We start from the raw sequence: 19016 nt of genomic DNA, 5'->3' as shown, positions 1-19016 counted from the left end.
ACGATACCCCACCTCCTTTTCCTTTCTGTCTATCCTTCTTGAATGTTGAATACCCCTGGATGTTGAGTTCCCAGCCTTGGTCACCCTGGAGCCATGTCTCCGTGATGCCAATTATATCATATTCATTAATTGTTGCCTGCGCAGTTCATTCATCCACCTTATTACGGATATAAAAGGGGTCGGAGGGTCTAGTAAGGAGGAGGAACTGAGGGAAATCCTTATTAGTCGGGAAATTGTGTTGGGGAAATTGATGGGATTGAAGGCCGATAAATCCCCAGGGCCTGATGGACTGCATCCCAGAGTATTTAAGGAGGTGGCCTTGGAAATAGCGGATGCATTGACAGTCATTTTCCAACATTCCATTGACTCTGGATCAGTTCCTATGGAGTGGAGGATAGCCAATGTAACCCCACTTTTTAAAAAAAGGAGGGAGAGAGAAAACAGGGAATTATAGACCGGTCAGCCTGACATCAGTAGTGGGTAAAATGATGGAATCAATTATTAAGGATGTCATAGCAATGCATTTGGAAAGAGGTAATATGATAGGTCCAAGTCAGCATGGATTTGTGAAAGGGAGATCATGCTTGACAAATCTTCTGGAATTTTTTGAGGATGTTTCCAGTAGAGTGGACAAGGGAGAACCAGTTGATGTGGTATATTTGGACTTTCAGAAGGCTTTCGACAAGGTCCCACACAAGAGATTAATGTGCAAAGTTAAAGCACATGGGATTGGGGGTAGTGTGCTGACATGGATTGAGAACTGGTTGTCAGACAGGAAGCAAAGAGTAGGAGTAAATGGGGACTTTTCAGAATGGCAGGCAGTGACTAGTGGGGTACCGCAAGGTTCTGTGCTGGGGCCCCAGCTGTTTACACTGTACATTAATGATTTAGACGAGGGGATTAAATGTCGTATCTCCAAATTTGCGGATGACACTAAGTTGGGTGGCAGTGTGAGCTGCGAGGAGAATGCTATGAGGCTGCAGAGCGACTTGGATAGGTTAGGTGAGTGGGCAAATGCATGGCAGATGAAGTATAATGTGGATAAATATGAGGTTATCCACTTTGGTGGTAAAAACAGAGAGACAGACTATTATCTGAATGGTGACAGATTAGGAAAAGGGGAGGTGCAAAGAGACCTGGGTGTCATGGTACATCAGTCATTGAAGGTTGGCATGCAGGTACAGCAGGCGGTTAGGAAAGCAAATGGCATGTTGGCCTTCATAGCGAGGGGATTTGAGTACAGGGGCAGGGAGGTGTTGCTACAATTGTACAGGGCCTTGGTGAGGCCACACCTGGAGTATTGTGTACAGTTTTGGTCTCCTAACCTGAGGAAGGACATTCTTGCTATTGAGGGAGTGCAGCGAAGGTTCACCAGACTGATTCCCGGGATGGCGGGACTGACCTATCAAGAAAGACTGGATCAACTGGGCTTGTATTCACTGGAGTTCAGAAGAATGAGAGGGGACCTCATAGAAACGTTTAAAATTCTGACTGGGTTAGACAGGTTAGATGCAGGAAGAATGTTCCCAATGTTGGGGAAGTCCAGAACCAGGGGACACAGTCTAAGGATAAGGGGGAAGCCATTTAGGACCGAGATGAGGAGGAATTTCTTCACCCAGAGAGTGGTGAACCTGTGGAATTCTCTACCACAGAAAGTTGTTGAGGCCAATTCACTAAATATATTCAAAAAGGAGTTAGATGAAGTCCTTACTACTAGGGGAATCAAGGGGTATGGCGAGAAAGCAGGAATGGGGTACTGAAGTTGCATGTTCAGCCATGAACTCATTGAATGGCGGTGCAGGCTAGAAGGGCCGAATGGCCTACTCCTGCACCTATTTTCTATGTTTCTATGTTTCTACTCCTCGCATTGAGGCACAAAGCCTTCAGGCTTGTCTTTTTAACACACTTTGCCCCTTACAATTTTGCTGTAATATGGCCCTTTTTGATTTTTGCCTTGGGTTTTTCTGCCCTCCACGTTTACTTTTCTTCTTTCTATCTTTTGCTTCTGTCCCCATTCTATTTTCCTCTGTCTTCCTGCATAGGTTCCCATCCCCCTGCCATATTAGTTTAACCCCTCAGCACTAGCAAACACTCCCTTCAGGACATTGGTTCCGGTTGTGCCCAGGTGCAGGCCGTCCGGTTTGTACTGGTCCCACCTCCCCCAGAACCGGTTCCATTGTCCCAGGAATTTGAATCCCTCCCTTCTGCACCACTCCTCTATTCAGCTTAGCTATTCTGCAGTTCCTACTCTGACTAGCACGTGGCACTGGTAGCAATCCTGAGATTACTACCTTTTGAGGTCCTACTTTTTAATTTAACTCCTAGCTCCCTAAATTCATCTTGTAGGACCTCATCCTGTTTTTTACCTATATCGTTGAGGAGATGAGGAGGAATTTCTTCTCTCAGAGGGTTGTAAATCTGTGGAATTCGCTGCTTCAGAGTGCTTTGAAAGCTGGGAAATTGAATGGATTTAAGAAAGAGATAGATCGTTTCTTAACTCATAAGGGAATAAGGGGTTATCGGGAGCGGGCAGGGAAGTGGACCTGAGTCCATGATCAGATCAGCCATGATCGTATTAAATGGTGGAGCAGGCTCGAGGGGCCGCACGGCCTACTCCTGATCCTGTGTTCTTGTGTTCTTATGTAAAAGACTAAAAAAATAATAAAGAGCGAGAAGATAGTTTATGAGAGTAAATTAGAAAAAAATATAAAAACTGACAGCAAGAACTTCTACAGGTATATAAAATGTAAGAGAATAGCTAAAGTAAAAATTGGTCCCTTAGAAGATGAGACTGGGGAATTAATAATAGGGAACAGGGAAATGGCAGAGACTTTGAACAAATATTATATATCGGTCTTCACGATAGAAGACACTAAAAGCATCCCAATAATTGATAATTAAGGGTCTATTGGGAGGGGGAATTTAAAACAATCACTATCACTAGGGAAAAAGCACTAGGCAAACTAATGTGATTAAAGATGGACAAGTTCCCTGGACCTGATGGCTTGCGTTCTAGGGTCTTAAAAGAAGTGGCTGCAGAGATAGTAGATGCATTGGTTGTAGTCTACTAAAATTCCCTGGATTATGGAGAGGTGCCAGTGAATTAGAACACTGCAAATGTAATGCCCCTATTTGAGAAAGGAGGGAGACTGAAAGCAGGAAACTATAGACCAGTTAGCCTAACATCTGTCATTGGGAAAATGCTGGGTTCCATTATTAAGGAAGTAGTAGTAGGACATTTAGAAATCATAATACAGTCAGCATGGTTTTATGAAAGGGAGTTCTTTGAGGATGTAACGAGCAGTTTGGATAAAGGAGAACCAGTGGATGTGGTGTATTTGGATTTCTAAAAGGCATTATATAAGGTGCCACATAAAAGGTTACTGCACAAGATAAAAGCTCACAGGGTTGGGGGATTGGCTAACTAACAGAAAACAGAGTTGGGATAAATGGGTCATTTTCAGGTTGGCAAGCTGTAACTAGTGGGGTGCCATAGGGATCAGTGTTGGGGCCTCAATTATTTACAATCTATATTAATGACTTGGATGAAGAGACCGAGTGTAATGCAGCCAAATTTGCTGATGATACAAAGATAGGTAGGAAAGCAAGCTGTGAGAAGGATGCAAAGAATCTGCAAAGGGATATCGATCGGCTAATAAGTGGGCAAAAACTTGGCAGATGGAATATAATATAGAAAAATGTGCTGTTATCTACTTTGGTAGGAAAAATAAAAAAGTGAATTATTATTTAAACGAGGTGAGATTACAAAATGCTGCAGTACAGAGCGATCTGAGGGTCCTTGTACATGAAATACAAAAGGTTAGCATGCACGGACAGCAAGTAATTAGGAAAGCACTTGGAATGTTGGCCTTTACTGCAACCAGGATTGAGTATAAAAGTAGGGAAGTCCTGCTACAACTGTACAGGGTGTTGGTAAGACCACACCTGGAGTACTGCGCACAGTTTTGGTCTCCGTATTTAAGGAAGGATATACTTGCATTGGAAGCTGTTCAGGGAAGGTTCACTAGGTTGATTCCGGAGATGACTTATGACGATAGGTTGAACCTATACTCATTGGAGTTCAGAAGAATGAGAGGTGATCTTATTGAAACGTATAAAATGATGAAGGGGCTCGACAAGGTAGATGCAGAGAGGATGTTTCCCCTCGTAGGGGAATCTAGAACTAGGGGGTCATAGTTTCAGAATAAGGGGTTGCCCATTTAAAATGGAAATGAGGAGGAATTTCTTCTCTGAGGGTTATGAATCTGTAGAATTCTCTACCCCAGATGACTGTGGAGGCTGGGTCATTGAATATATTTAAAGTGGAGATAGACAGATTTTTGAATGATAAGGGAGTCAAGGGTAATGGGGAGCGGGCGGGAAAGTGGAGTTGAGGCCAAGATCAGATCAGCCATGATCTTATTGAATGGGGGAGCAGGCTCGAGGTGTCAAATGGCCGACTCCTGCCCCTTTTTCTTATGTTCTTATGTTCTTAAAAGCAGGCCGTATGCTGAGCAGAAGTTTGGCAGACAGCCTAACTCTCTACCCGCGGATGCCCTTTTCTCGGGGATGTAAGGGGTGGTCTTCGAGGGGGTCAGCTTTCCCTTCTGACCTTATATGAGCGGTTTCGAATCGTTCCCACACCCTTGGTTCTGGACTCTGGAATTATGAAGTGACTGTGACTGACTTGGACAGACAATCGGTTGCAAGGTAGGAAGCAGGTATGGCTTTATTGTGTTTAAAAGGAAGTAAAAGGCACACCTTTAATAACACACACAGAATAGTAATACCAATACACACAGAGGGGTACAACACATTAAATAAATTGTCAACATACAGCCTGTGGTGAAAAGAATACAGCTTAAACTCGAAATGGGGTAAAGAGGAGAATGCAGATATATTTGCACAAGTTATCCCAGCCTCCCCCTCCCAATTCCCCTAACCAACTAAATTATAGCTCTGGGGGTTCAGGGGCTATGCTCGCCAATCCCTTTTGGCAGTTGCTGGTGAATCGTGGTTTTGGGGTTCGCTGTACTTTGGCCTTCTAGGTGAGCCGTACCCCGGATGGAGGAGAGGACTTCGGACTGCGTAGTTTTCAGTTGGGCTGAGTCCGTTGATGCGGTAAGTTGCGTTTTGGATGTGTGGGGTAAATACCCACTTTCTTTGGTTAGGAATAGTTTTAGTTAGTCCTTTTTGGTAATTTATCACCCGTTGGTCGTTCAGAAATAGATTGTAGAGTGGAAGTAAATGTCGATTCTTTGGTTTTTGCTGAGTTGGTTTCAGTTGGTCATTTCGCTGGTTGTTGTGGCCTGGGTTGTCAATTTGGTTGCTGACAACCTTCCGTTTCATGGGCCTCGTGCTCGGTTGGTCCTTGATTTCTTGTAGTTTTCTCCACTACTCCATTTCTTCACTCCCCACCTCTGGCTGCTTGTGTTCTTTTCCTTGTAAAACTGGGAATAGGCTTCCTTATCTCCCATCAAATCTGGCCTAGCTCTTTGTTTCAAGGGAGCTGCTCATTAGTTTTGAGCTCTCTTCTTTGTCAGAATTTGTCTGGCTCATTCAGCAGTAATTTGGTTATGATGTGTTAATGTGGAAAATCACCTGTTGGCATTGTTGGAGCAGTGTTTAAACTCTTAGACCATTGGGCTGGGTCCGTGATTTCTATAGATCTATTTGCATACCACTAATGGTCACCGGTGATTAGCTTGATAGCTCTTGATGTGTTTATGGTCACTAGGGAGCAAATTTTTATGTCCCAGAGTTCTTGTTAGTTATCGATCGACTCATTCTCCCAGACAAATTGAATTAGCTCCAATACCCAATTCCTGAGTGAAGTCCCACCCTCTGTTCTGGCAGTCTCTTCCATAATGCTCCTTTAGAGATCTTAAACTTGTAAAGCTCTTGGGTATCTTCCTCAGAGTTTTTCCTCGGATACCAAAATATTAATCGAGTTCCAAATTAAATTCCCTTTCCTATGAGTCCAAACACTTGGCGGGGGGGGGTCTCCATGAATGCATCCCCTTTAATCCCCTGCAGGCCTCGTCTGCTGCTTTAAACTCATTTGTGTCCTGAAGTTTTTCCTTCCATTTTAAAAGCCCAGAAAGGGATTCTTCTCCTGCAGGGGAAAGGTACAAGGAATCTTTTGCGAAATATTGATAAATTCTACAGGGATTCGTACTAGATTCTTGAAAGATCGCAAGTTCTGGGCTTCAGCTCATGCGTAGCGATGACTAAACCCGGAACGTGCGCGGCCCTTATGGGCACGTGCGCACCACATACGCACCACATACGCACCGTTGGGGACTGCAAATGACAGCCCTATATTGATTCCTGGGATGACATGGTTGTCCTATGAGGAGAGATTGAGTAGACTAGGCCTATTTTCTCTAGAGTTTAGAAGAATGAGAGGTGATCCCATCGAAACATACAAAATTCTTACAGGGCTTGACGGGGTAGATGCTGGGAGGATGTTTTTCCTGGCTGGGGAGTCTAGAACCAGGGGTCACTGTCTCAGAATATGGGGTCGACCATTTAGGACTGAGATGAGGAGAAATGTTTTCACTCAGAGGGTTGTGAATGTTTGGAATTCTCTACCCCAGAGGGCTGTGGATGCTCAGTTGTTGAGTGTATTCAAGATAGAGATCGATAGATTTTTGGATATTCAGGGAATCGAGGCATATGGGGATAGGGCGGGAAGGTGGACTTGAGGTAGAAGATCAGCCATGATCTCATTGAATAGTGAAGCAGGCTCGAGTGGCTAATTGTTCTATTCCTGCTCCTATTTCTTGCTTGATTATGATGGGTTTTTTTATTCGTTCTTCGGATGTGGGCGCCGCTGGCAAGGCCAGCATTTATTGCCCATCCCTAATTGCCCTTGAGAAGGAAGTGGTGAGCTGCTTTCTTGAATCACTGCAGTCCATGTGGTGAAGATGCTCCCACAGTGCTGTTGGGGAGGGAGTTCCAGGTATTTAACCCAGTGACGATGAAGGAACAGCCAATATATTTCCAAGTCAGGATGGTGTGTGTGACTTGGAGGGGAACTTGCAGGTGATGATGTTCCCATGCACCTGCTGCCCTTGTCCTTCTAGGTGGTAGAGGTCGCAGGTTTGGGAGGTGCTGCCGAAGAAGCCTTGGCAAGTTGCTGCAGTGCATCTTGTAGATGGTACACACTGCAGCCACGGTACACCGGTAGTGAAGGGGTGAATGTTTACGGTGGATGGGGTGCCATCTTAAAATGCAAATAAATCACGTAGCCTTCGGGCAGATAAAAAGGAGGTTGCAGCCACAGCAGTTAAGAAAATATATAGTCAATCTGCGATAGGAATTTGAAATGTTGTTGATCTTGCATTCTTTCCTCAGACAAACTAATGCCTTGCATCAGTTGGTGGCGAAATTGCTTCCTATGCACTCGGAGAAGATTTAACTTAGAGGAACGTTATAATCAAGCGAAGAAAAAAATAACACATGGAACAACTAGACATGTCAGATAAAAGCTTACAGCGATTAGGAGTCAAGGGTTCTGTGAGCAAATCCTAACCCTGCTTGAATGTTGCTCCATTTGTGCCTTTTATTAACTGCAGCAGTTAAGTCCCTGAGAAAAATAAGTCGTCTTGCTTTTTACACAACTTTGCTTTCTGCTGCAATGCAGCATCAGTGATGGACAGTGGCGTGTTTGTCTGTGCCCCGTAGGCTGCCCAATTAATCACTAGTTAAAGACTCATTTAACTTTCTCATTCATGAAAAGGCCTCTTATCAGCCGCAGGGCTCCATCGAAAGTGGAGTTTGTCTTCTCAGCTCGGTAATAAGGTTTGACTTTTTTGGGGAGTGGGGGCGGGGTATGGTAGATATTTTCACGGGTTGTGTTCATCACCACTATGTGGTGATGGGTGAGTGTAGACATGTGACCGAAGCTTTGCATCAATTTATATTCATGTCGACTTGAATTCCTGATGGGAGCAATATGAGTGATAGTTTCGTTAGAAAGATCAACTTGGATTAATGAAGAATTGACTGAAAATATACGGGTAAATTCAGTGCTGCCTAGTAAGGAGAGGCACTGTCAAATGAAATGTGGACCAGAGACACAACAACAACAACAACTGCAACTTGTATTTATGTAGCATCTTTAACATAGCCACAGTGTCAGCTGTGGCTCAGTGGGTAGCGCACTCATCTTTGAGTCAGAAGGTTATGGGTTCAAGTCCCACTCCAAGAACTCGAGCACATAAATCTAGGCTGATGCTCCCAGTGCAGTACTGAGGGAGTGTTGCACTGTTGGCGGTGCTATCTTTCAGATGAGACATTAGCCAGAGGCCCTGTCTGCTCTCTCAAGTGGACGTAAAAGATCCCATGGCACTATTTCGAAGAAGAAGCTGGGAATTATCCCTGGTATCCTGGGGCCAATATTTATCCCTCAACCAACAAAACAAAACAGATTATCTGGTCATTATCACATTGCTGTTTGTGGGAGCTTGCTGTGCACAAATTGGATGCTGCATTTCCAACATTATAACAGTGGCTACACTCCAAAAATACTTCATTGGCTGTAAAGTGCTTTGAGATGTCTGGTGGTCATGAAAGGTGATATGTCCTTACTATACAGTATAAATGCACACGAGGCCCTTACTTGAGAGAAGGTCACTCTGTGACCAGTTATCTTTATTGCCAAGACCTCAAGTGATGAAGGTGGGTGGAGCTTCCCCTTTTATACCTGAAAGTCCAGGTTAGGAGTGTCTCCCACAAGTTCACGCCGTTGTGGTCAATGTTCTCTAGGTGTACAACTTAGGTCAGCTTATACATGGGTTACAATGATAATTGAATACATGACATCACCTCCCCCCCAAAGTCTTATTGGGATCACAGGTTAAGTCTCTCTGGTGGTTTACGTTCCTTGTAAAGCGCCTGAGTTGGGGCTCCGGTTGTTGGGCGCTGGCCTGAGTGTCTGCTGTTTGCAGTGCCTCAGGCCTGTCCGGAATGTCCACAGTGGCTGGGCTCTCCTCCACTTGGTTCCGGTGTTTAGTCACCTGTAGTGGAGTAAACGCTACGTCGTGTTCTTCCTCTGCTTCTTCTATGGGGTTGCTGAACCTCCTTTTAGTTTGATCCACATGTTTGCAGCAGATTTGTCCATTGGTAAGTTTAACTACCAAAACCCTATTCCCCTCTTTGGCAATCACAGTGCCTGCAAGCCATTTGAGCCCTGCAGCGTAATGAAGGACAAAAACAGGGTCATTGACATCAATACATCGCGCCCTCACATTCCTGTCATGGTAGTCACATTGTGACTGATGCCTGCTCTCAACAATTTCTTTCATAGTGGGGTATATAAGGGATAACCTGGTTTTGAGCGTCTTTTTCATTAGCAGCTCTGCAGGCGGAACCCCTGTGAGCGAGTGTGGTCGGGATCTATTGGCCAACTGGAGGCGTGATAAGCGACTTTGTAGGGAACCACCTTGGTTCATTCTGAGCATCCCCTGTTTGATTATCTGCACTGCTCATAGAAACATAGAAACATAGAAAATAGGTGCAGGAGCAGGCCATTCAGCCCTTCTAGCCTGCACCGCCATTCAATGAGTTCATGGCTGAACATGAAACTTCAGTACCCACTTCCTGCTTTCACGCCATACCCCTTGATCCCCCGAGTAGTAAGGACTTCATCTAACTTCCTTTTGAATATATTTAGTGAATTGGCCTCAACTACTTCCTGTGGTAGAAAATTCCACAGGTTCACCACTCTCTGGGTGAAGAGGTTTCTCCTTATCTCGGTCCTAAATGGCTTACCCCTTATCCTTAGACTGTGACCCCTGGTTCTGGACTTCCCCAACATTGGGAACATTCTTCCTGCATCCAACCTGTCCAAACCCGTCAGAATTTTAAACGTTTCTATGAGGTCCCCTCTCACTCTTCTGAACTCCAGTGAATACAAGCCCAGTTGATCCAGTCTTTCTTGATAGGTCAGTCCCACCATCCCGGGAATCAGTCTGGTGAATCTTCGCTGCACTCCCTCAATAGCAAGAATGTCCTTCCTCAAGTTAGGAGACCAAAACTGTACACAATACTCCAGGTGTGGCCTCACCAAGGCCCTGTACAACTGTAGCAACACCTTCCTGCCCCTGTACTCAAATCCCCTCGCTATGAAGGCCAACATGCCATTTGCTTTCTTAACCGCCTGCTGTACCTGCATGCCAACCTTCAATGACTGATGTACCATGACACCCAGGTCTCGTTGCACCTTCCCTTTTCCTAATCTGTCACCATTCAGATAATAGTCTGTGTCTCTGTTTTTACCACCAAAGTGGATAACCTCACATTTATCCACATTATACTTCATCTGCCACGCATTTGCCCACTCACCTAACCTATCCAAGTCACTCTGTAGCCTCATAGCATCCTCCTCGCAGCTCACACTGCCACCAAACTTAGTGTCATCCGCAAATTTGGAGATACTACATTTAATCCCCTCGTCTAAATCATTAATGTACAATGTAAACAGCTGGGGCCCCAGCACAGAACCTTGCGGTACCCCACTAGTCACTGCCTGCCATTCCGAAAAGTACCCATTTACTCCTACTCTTTGCTTCCTGTCTGACAACCAGTTCTCAATCCACGTCAGCACACTACCCCCAATCCCATGTGCTTTAACTTTGCACATTAATCTCCTGTGTGGGACCTTGTCGAAAGCCTTCTGAAAGTCCAAATATACCACATCAACTGGTACTCCTTTGTCCACTTTATTGGAAACATCCTCAAAAAATTCCAGAAGATTTGTCAAGCATGATCTCCCTTTCACAAATCCATGCTGACTTGGACCTATCATGTCACCATTTTCCAAATGCGCTGCTATGACATCCTTAATAATTGATTCCATCATTTTACCCACTACTGAGGTCAGGCTGACCGGTCTATAATTCCCTGCTTTCTCTCTCCCTCCTTTTTTAAAAAGTGGGGTTACATTGGCTACCCTCCACTCGATAGGAACTGATCCAGAGTCAATGGAATGTTGGAAAATGACTGTCAATGCATCCGCTATTTCCAAGGCCACCTCCTTAAGTACTCTGGGATGCAGTCCATCAGGCCCTGGGGATTTATCGGCCTGCAATCCCATCAATTTCCCCAACACAATTTCTCGACTAATAAAGATTTCCCTCAGTTCCTCCTCCTTAATAGACCCTCTGACCACTTTTATATCCGGAAGGTTGTTTGTGTCCTCCTTAGTGAATACTGAACCAAAGTACTTGTTCAATTGGTCTGCCATTTCTTTGTTCCCCGTTATGACTTCCCCTGATTCTGACTGCAGGGGACCTACATTTGTCTTTACTAACCTTTTTCTCTTTACATACCTATCGAAACTTTTGCAATCCGCCTTAATGTTCCCTGCAAGCTTCTTCTCGTACTCCATTTTCCCTGCCCTAATCAAACCCTTTGTCCTCCTCTGCTGAGTTCTAAATTTCTCCCAGTCCCCAGGTTCGCTGCTATTTCTGGCCAATTTGTATGCCATTTCCTTGGCTTTAATACTATCCCTGATTTCCCTAGATCGCCACAGTTGAGCCACCTTCCCTTTTTTATTTTTACGCCAGACAGGAATGTACAATTGTTGTAATTCATCCATGCGGTCTCTAAATGTCTGCCATTGCCCATCCACAGTCAACCCCTTAAGTATCATTAGCCAATCTATCTTAGCCAATTCATGCCTCATACCTTCAAAGTTACCCTTCTTTAAGTTCTGGACCATGGTCTCTGAATTAACTGTTTCATTCTCCATCCTAATGCAGAATTCCACCATATTATGGTCACTCTTCCCCAAGGGGCCTCGCACAATGAGATTGCTAATTAATCCTCTCTCATTACACAACACCCAGTCTAAGATGGCCTCCCCCCTAGTTGGTTCCTCTACATATTGGTCTAGAAAACCATCCCTTATGCATTCCAGGAAATCCTCTTCCACCGTATTGCTTCCAGTTTGGCTAGCCCAATCTATGTGCATATTAAAGTCACCCATTATAACTGCTGCACCTTTATTGCATGCACTCCTAATTTCCTGTTTGATGCCCTCCCCAACATCACTACTACTGTTTGGAGGTCTGTACACAACTCCCACTAACGATTTTTGCCCTTTAGTGTTCTGCAGCTCTACCCATATAGATTCCACATCATCCAAGCTAATGTCTTTCCTAACTATTGCATTAATCTCCTCTTTAACCAGCAATGCTACCCCACCTCCTTTTCCTTTTATTCTATCCTTCCTGAATGTTGAATACCCCTGGATGTTGAGTTCCCAGCCCTGATCATCCTGGAGCCACGTCTCCGTAATCCCAATCACATCATATTTGTTAACATCTATTTGCACAGTTAATTCATCCACCTTATTGCGGATACTCCTTGCATTAAGACACAAAGCCTTCAGGCTTGCTTTTTTAACACCCTTTGTCCTTCTAGAATTTTGCTGTACAGTGGCCCTTTTTGTTCTTTGCCTTGGGTTTCTCTGCCCTCCACTTGTCCTCATCTCCTTTCTGTCTTTTGCTTTTGCCTCATTTTTGTCTCCCTCTGTCTCCCTGTATAGGTTCCTATCCCCCTGCAATATTAGTTTAACTCCTCCCCAACAGCACTAGCAAACATTCCCCCTAGGACATTGGTTCCGGACCTGCCCAGGTGCAGACCGTCCGGTTTGTACTGGTCCCACCTCCCCCAGAACCGGTTCCAATGCCCCAAGAATTTGAATCCCTCCCTGCTGCACCACTGCTCAAACCATGTATTCATCTGCGCTATCCTGCGATTCCTACTCTGACTAGCACGTGGCACTGGTAGCAATCCCGAGATTACTACTTTTGAGGTCCTACTTTTTAATTTAGCTCCTAGCTCCTTAAATTCTTTTCGTAGGACCTCATCCCTTTTTTTACCTATGTCGTTGGTACCAATGTGCACCACGACAACTGGCTGTTCTCCCTCCCATTTCAGAATGTCCTGCACCCGCTCCGAGACATCCTTGACCCTTGCACCAGGGAGGCAACATACCATCCTGGAGTCTCGGTTGCGTCCGCAGAAACGCCTATCTATTCCCCTCACCATCGAATCCCCTATCACTATCGCGCTCCCACTCTTTTTCCTGCCCTCCTTTGCAGCAGAGCCACCTATGGTGCCATGAACTTGGCTGCTGCTGCCCTCCCCTGATGAGTCATCCTCCCCAACAGTACTCAAAGCAGTGTATCTGTTTTGCAGGGGGATGACCACAGAGGACCCCTGCACTATCTTTCTTGCACTGCTCTTCCTGCTGGTCTTCCATTCCCTATCTGGCTGTGGACCCTTCTCCTGCGGTAAGACCAACTCACTACACGTGATACTCACATCATTCTCAGCATCGTGGATGCTCCAGAGTGAATCCACCCTCAGCTCCAATTACGCAACGCGGACCGTCAAGAGCTCGAGGCGGATACACTTCCCACACACGTAGCGCCCAGGGACACCGGAAGTGTCCCCGAGTTCCCACATGCTCATTCCGCCTGGCCGTTTGAGGCCAGCTTGAACGGTGCCGTTCTGACATGGTTGATTCCATTGCCTGCCATGAAGTCCTGGAATTCAGTGCTTGTGAAGCACGGGCCATTGTCGCTGACCAAGACATCCAGTAGACCATGGGCAGCGAACATTGCCCGCAGACTTTCTACCGTGGCAGAGGATGTGCTTGAATTTAAAATGGCACACTCAATCCATTTGGAGTAAGCGTCTACTACAACCAAAAACATTTTTCCCATGAAAGGACCTGCGTAGTCCACATGGATGCGTGACCATGGCTTGTCGGGCCAGGACCAGTGGCTAAGGGGGGCTTCCCTGGGTGCGTTGCCCAGCTGAGCACACATGTTGCACCTGCGAACACAAAGTTCCAGGTCTACATCTATCCCTGGCCACCAAATGTGTGACCTGGCAATTGCCTTGCCTTCATCATGACAATGCCCGGGTGCTCATTATGAAGTTCTCTGATAAACACCTCTCTGCCCATCTGGGGCATGACTACTCAGTTTCCCCACAGTAGGCAATCGCCCTGAATCGAGAGTTCATCCTTGCACCTATGAAACGGTTTAAATTCCTCAGGGCATGCCCCGTACGTGGCTGCCCAGTCCCCATTCAGGACACATTTCTTAACTAAAGACTGTAGCGGGTCTTTATATGTCCAGACTTTAATCTGACGGGCTGTCACAGGTGAGCCTTTGCTTTCGAAAGCTTCAACAGCCATGACCATCTCAGCATCATGCTCAGTTGCCCCCTCAGTGGTGGCTAGTGGGAGCCTGCTGAGTGCAACGGCGCAGTTTTCAGTGCCTGGTCTGTGCTGAATTGTGTAGTCATAGGCGGCTAACGTAAGTGCCCACTTCTGTATGCGGGCCGATGCATTTGCATTTATGGCCTTGTTGTCGGCCAAAAGGGACGTTAGGGGTTTGTGATCTGTCTCCAGCTCAAATTTCCTGCCAAACAGGTACTGGTGCATTTTTTTTTACTGCATATACACATGCTAGCACTTTCTTTTCTACCATCCCGTAGCCCCTTTCTGCCTGGGACAGACTTCTGGAGGCATAAGCTACCGGCTGTAACTGACCGGTGTGTTTTAACGTGCGATGCGTCGTCCTATGGTGTGTGTTGCATGCTGCAACACACACCATAGGATGATGCATCGCACGTTAAAACAAGTTTCTTACATGGGTCGTATAGTGTTAACAGAGTGTTGGAACATAACAAATTGCGTGCTCTATCAAAAGCCTTTTCCTGGCTGTCCCCCCAGACCCAATCGCGACCTTTGCATAGTAGTACGTGTAGCTGCTCTAACAGCATGCTCAATTTGGGAAGAAAGTTACCAAAATAGTTCAGGAGCCCCAGGAACGAATGCAGCTCCGTCGTGTTACTGAGTCTGGGTGCTCTCTGGATCGCTTCTGTTTTGGATGCAGTAGGGCTGATCCCGTCTGCTGCCACCCTCCTCCCCAGGAATTCTATCTCTGGAGCTAGGAAGACGCACTTCGCCTTTTTCAGTCGCAGCCCTACCCAGTCCAGTCTGTGTAGCACCTCCTCCAGGTTGTGGAGGTATTCTTCAGTATCGCGACCCATGATGAGGATGTCGTCTTGAAAAACCATCGTCCTTGGAATCGACTTGAGGAGGCTTTCCATATTTCCCTGAAAGATCGCGGCGGCCGAACGAATCCCGAACGGACATCTGTTATACTCGAACAACCTCTTGTGTGTCGTGATGGTGGTCAGCTTCTTCGACTCACTCGCCAGCTCCTGGGTCATGTAAGCTGAGGTCAGGTCCAATTTTGAAAAAAGTTTGCCACCGGATAGCATCGCAAAGAAGTCATCGCTCTCGGTAGTGGGTACTGGTCTTGGAGTGACACCCGATTGATGGTGGCCTTGTAATCGCCACATATCCTGACCGACCCATCCGCCTTGAGCACTGGCACAATCGGGCTCGCCCAGTCACTGAATTCGACTGGCGCGATGATGCCTTCCCTCAGCAGGTGGTCTAATTCACATTCTATCTTTTCCTGCATCACGTACGGCACCGCTCTGGCCTTCTGGTGTACTGGCCTGGCGTCCGGGTTTATGTGAATCAGTACCTTGGCCCCCATGAAAGTGCCGATGCCAGGTTGAAATAATGAGTCAAATTTGTCCAGGACCTGTGAGCATGATACTCTCTCCACAGAAGAAATTGCATTGACATCGCCCCATTTCCAGTTCATGACAGCAAGCCAACTCCTTCCAGTAGTGCGGGACCATCCCCGGGACAATCCAGAGTGGCAACCTGTTCTCCGAATCTTTGTGGGTCACGACTACCATGGCGCTGCGTAGCACCGGAATGATCTTTTTATATGTCCGTAGCTGTGCGTCAATCGGCGGTAATTTTGGCCTCCTGGCCTTGGTCACCCACAACCTTTCGAACTGTTTGATACTCATCAGGGACTGGCTGGCCCCCCTAGCTCAATTAATACTGGGATGCCATTGAGGAGCACTGTCATCATTATCGGTGGCGTCCTGGTATATGAACTGCATATGTGCTCCACATGAACTTGCTGAACTTCAGCTTCCAGCGATTTCCCCCAGTATTCAGTTGGCCTTGTAGAGCTTACATCGGGCCCGTCCTCCTCGTACATCAATCTGGCTGCAGACTTCCTGCACATACGCGCCAAGTGACCGCTGACGTTGCAGTTTCTGCAGGTGTATTGCTGATACCTGCAAGCTCTGGCTGTATGTTTGCCTCCAAACCTCCAGCATGAGCTGGAGGCCCCGTTGTTGGAAACAAAAGGCCCATTACCAGTCGATCGTCTCTGACTGTCTCTGTAACTGTCCTTAAGTGCACCATTAACAGGTGTTGATGGCTGCATTACTGGCCGCATTGTCCATTGCGTGGCATGAATCGCCATTCAGCTAGCCATTGTTTCTGTTGAATTCCCCCTTTGGGCTCGACTACATGCTCGGGCATGTCCGATTGCCCTCGTCTACCTCGAGAGCTATGTGCCGCGTTAACAATGTTGACTCCCTGATCGTTTGCCGCATTTGAGCCAAGATTTTTGTCATGCATCATTCTGGTCTCTTCCTCCCTTGAGATAAATGTCTGGGCTATCAGAGCCGCCGCTTCCAAGGTCAAGTCTATGGTCTCAATCAGTTTCATGAAAACCCCAGCATGCCCGATGCCCTCAATAAAAAAAGTCTCGCAGCATCTCCGCTCTGCATGCATCTGGGAACTTACATAGGCTCGCCAGTCGCCGGCGATGTGCCATGAAGTCTGGAACGCTTTGCCCTTCTCGCCGCCGATGCGTGTAAAACCGGTGTCTCGCCATGTGTATGCTGCTTGCCGGTTTAAGGTGTTCCCCGATCAACTTACTGAGCTCTTCGAACGTCTTGTCCGCCGGCTTCTCTGGTGCTAGAAGGTATTTCATCAGGGAGTACATTTTGGATCCACAAACCGTCAGGAGATAAGCCCTGTGTTTGTCGGCCGAATCCTGTCCCAACCATTCCTTAGTGACAAAACTTTGCTGTAGTCTTGCAATAAAGTCATCCCAATCATCACCAACACAGTACCTCTCTTCTGTACTGCTAGTGGCCATGCTCGCGTTGTTTAAATCCCAGTTTCTCGTCCTTACTATACAATATAAATGCACACGAGGCCCATACTTGAGAGAAGGTCACTCTGTGACCAGTTATCTTTATTACCAAGACCTCAAGTGATGAAGGTGGTGGAGCTTCCCCTTTTATACCTGAAAGTCCAGGTTAGGAGTGTCTCCCACAAGTGCACCCCCTTGTGGTCAATGTTCTCAAGGTGTACAACTTAGGTCAGCTTATACATGGGTTACAATGATAGTTGAATAAATGACAAAAGGCACTATATAAATCCAAGTCTTTCTTTTTCTTTTAAGTAAACCCTACACAGGAGCATTATCAGACAAAATTTGACACCGGTCCACATAGAGAGACATTAGGGGAGGAAGAGATAGGTATTAAGGAGTGTCTTAAAGGAGGGGTGGAGAGGTGGAGAGTTTTAGGGAGGGAATTCCAGAGCCTGGGGCCCAGGCTGCTAAAGGATGGCCGCCAATGGTGGAACGATTAAAATCGAGGATGCGCAAGAGGCCAGAATTGGAGGAGCACAGAGATCTCGGAGAGTTGTGTGGCTGGAGGAGGTTACAGAGATAGGGAGGGGGCGAGGCCATGGAGGGATTTGAAAATAGGGATGCAAATTTTCAAATCGAGGCATTGTTAGACCGGGAGCTAATGTAGGACTGTGAGCACAGGGGTAATGGGTGAATGGGACTTGGTGCGACTTTGGACACAGGCTGCCACGTTTTGGATGACCTCAAGTTGATGTAGGATAGAATGTGGGAGGCCAGGCAGGCGTGCGATGGAATAGACAAGTCTGTACTGTTTTTTAAAAAAAAAAAAAAAATCTTTGATCCATGCTGGAGGTTCAAGATTGGTCAATGTATCTTTGCATTCCACAGGCCCGAAACCTTTTTGGTTGGGGGCAAAAGTAGTGCATTTCTAGGATATTGATATGAAATTTGGGGCATAAGTCAGCTGTACGGGAGGGTGGTGGATACCCCGGTTCCACAGCGCAGCATTATCAACACCCCATTTCTTTCCGTGAAGATCCGAATAAAATTAATACTCTTTCGGGAGAAGCCGGTCCACCCCTGGTTACACCTCTTCTTAAATTCCAGTCGGATTTGTTAGTCTCCTACCTCGATATGGCTGCTGCACTCCCCGTCTAGGCTACCTGCTTTCTCCATAGTGTACATCCAGTTGTTGCACAACGGGGTCTCTGCCTCTCCTTCCCCCTTCACCCAACCATTCCAGGGCCGAACCCCCAGCTGTGCTGGAGTTTTCCCACTCTCCCCGCGCCCCCGTCCCCCGCCATTCCTCCTCTCATGCTCCCTTCAGTGTATGTGAACTGCTCCAGGTTGAACATTTAAATTAACTCGCCTACGAGTAATGGCGGGGTAAACACCACACACTCACGACAAGCATACATCCTGACCCAACCTTGGGTCAGGTGGCAGTGTAACTTTGGGCCTTCCGGTCTGTTACCTGTTCCTAGATGACTGTTCTTTCAACATCAACAACAACAACAACTTTTATTCACACAGCATCTTTACCGTAATAAAACAACAGTGTTATAAAAAACACAGATAAATTTGGCACCGAGCAACATAAGAAGAAATTACAGCAGATGGCCAAAAGTTTAGTCAAAGAGGTAGGTTTTAAGGATGGCCTTAAAGGAAAAAAGAGAGGTTAGGGAGGGAGTTTGAGCTTTCCCACAGTTAAGCGGTTGTCTTATGAGGAAAGGTTGAGCAGGTTGGGCCTATACTCATTGGGAGCTTAGAAGAATGAGAGGTGATCTCATTGAAACATATAAGATTCTGAGGGGACTCGACAGGGTAGATGCTGAGGGGATGTTTCCCCTTGTGGGGGAATCTAGAACTATGGGGCACAGTCTCAGAATAAGATGTCGCCATTTAAGACAGAGATGAGGAGGAATTTCTTCTCTGAGGGTC

Source organism: Pristiophorus japonicus, chromosome 14 (genome assembly GCF_044704955.1).
Source record: "Pristiophorus japonicus isolate sPriJap1 chromosome 14, sPriJap1.hap1, whole genome shotgun sequence".
In the NCBI taxonomy this organism is placed as follows: domain Eukaryota; kingdom Metazoa; phylum Chordata; class Chondrichthyes; family Pristiophoridae; genus Pristiophorus; species Pristiophorus japonicus.
Note: the sequence above shows the minus strand (reverse complement) of the source record.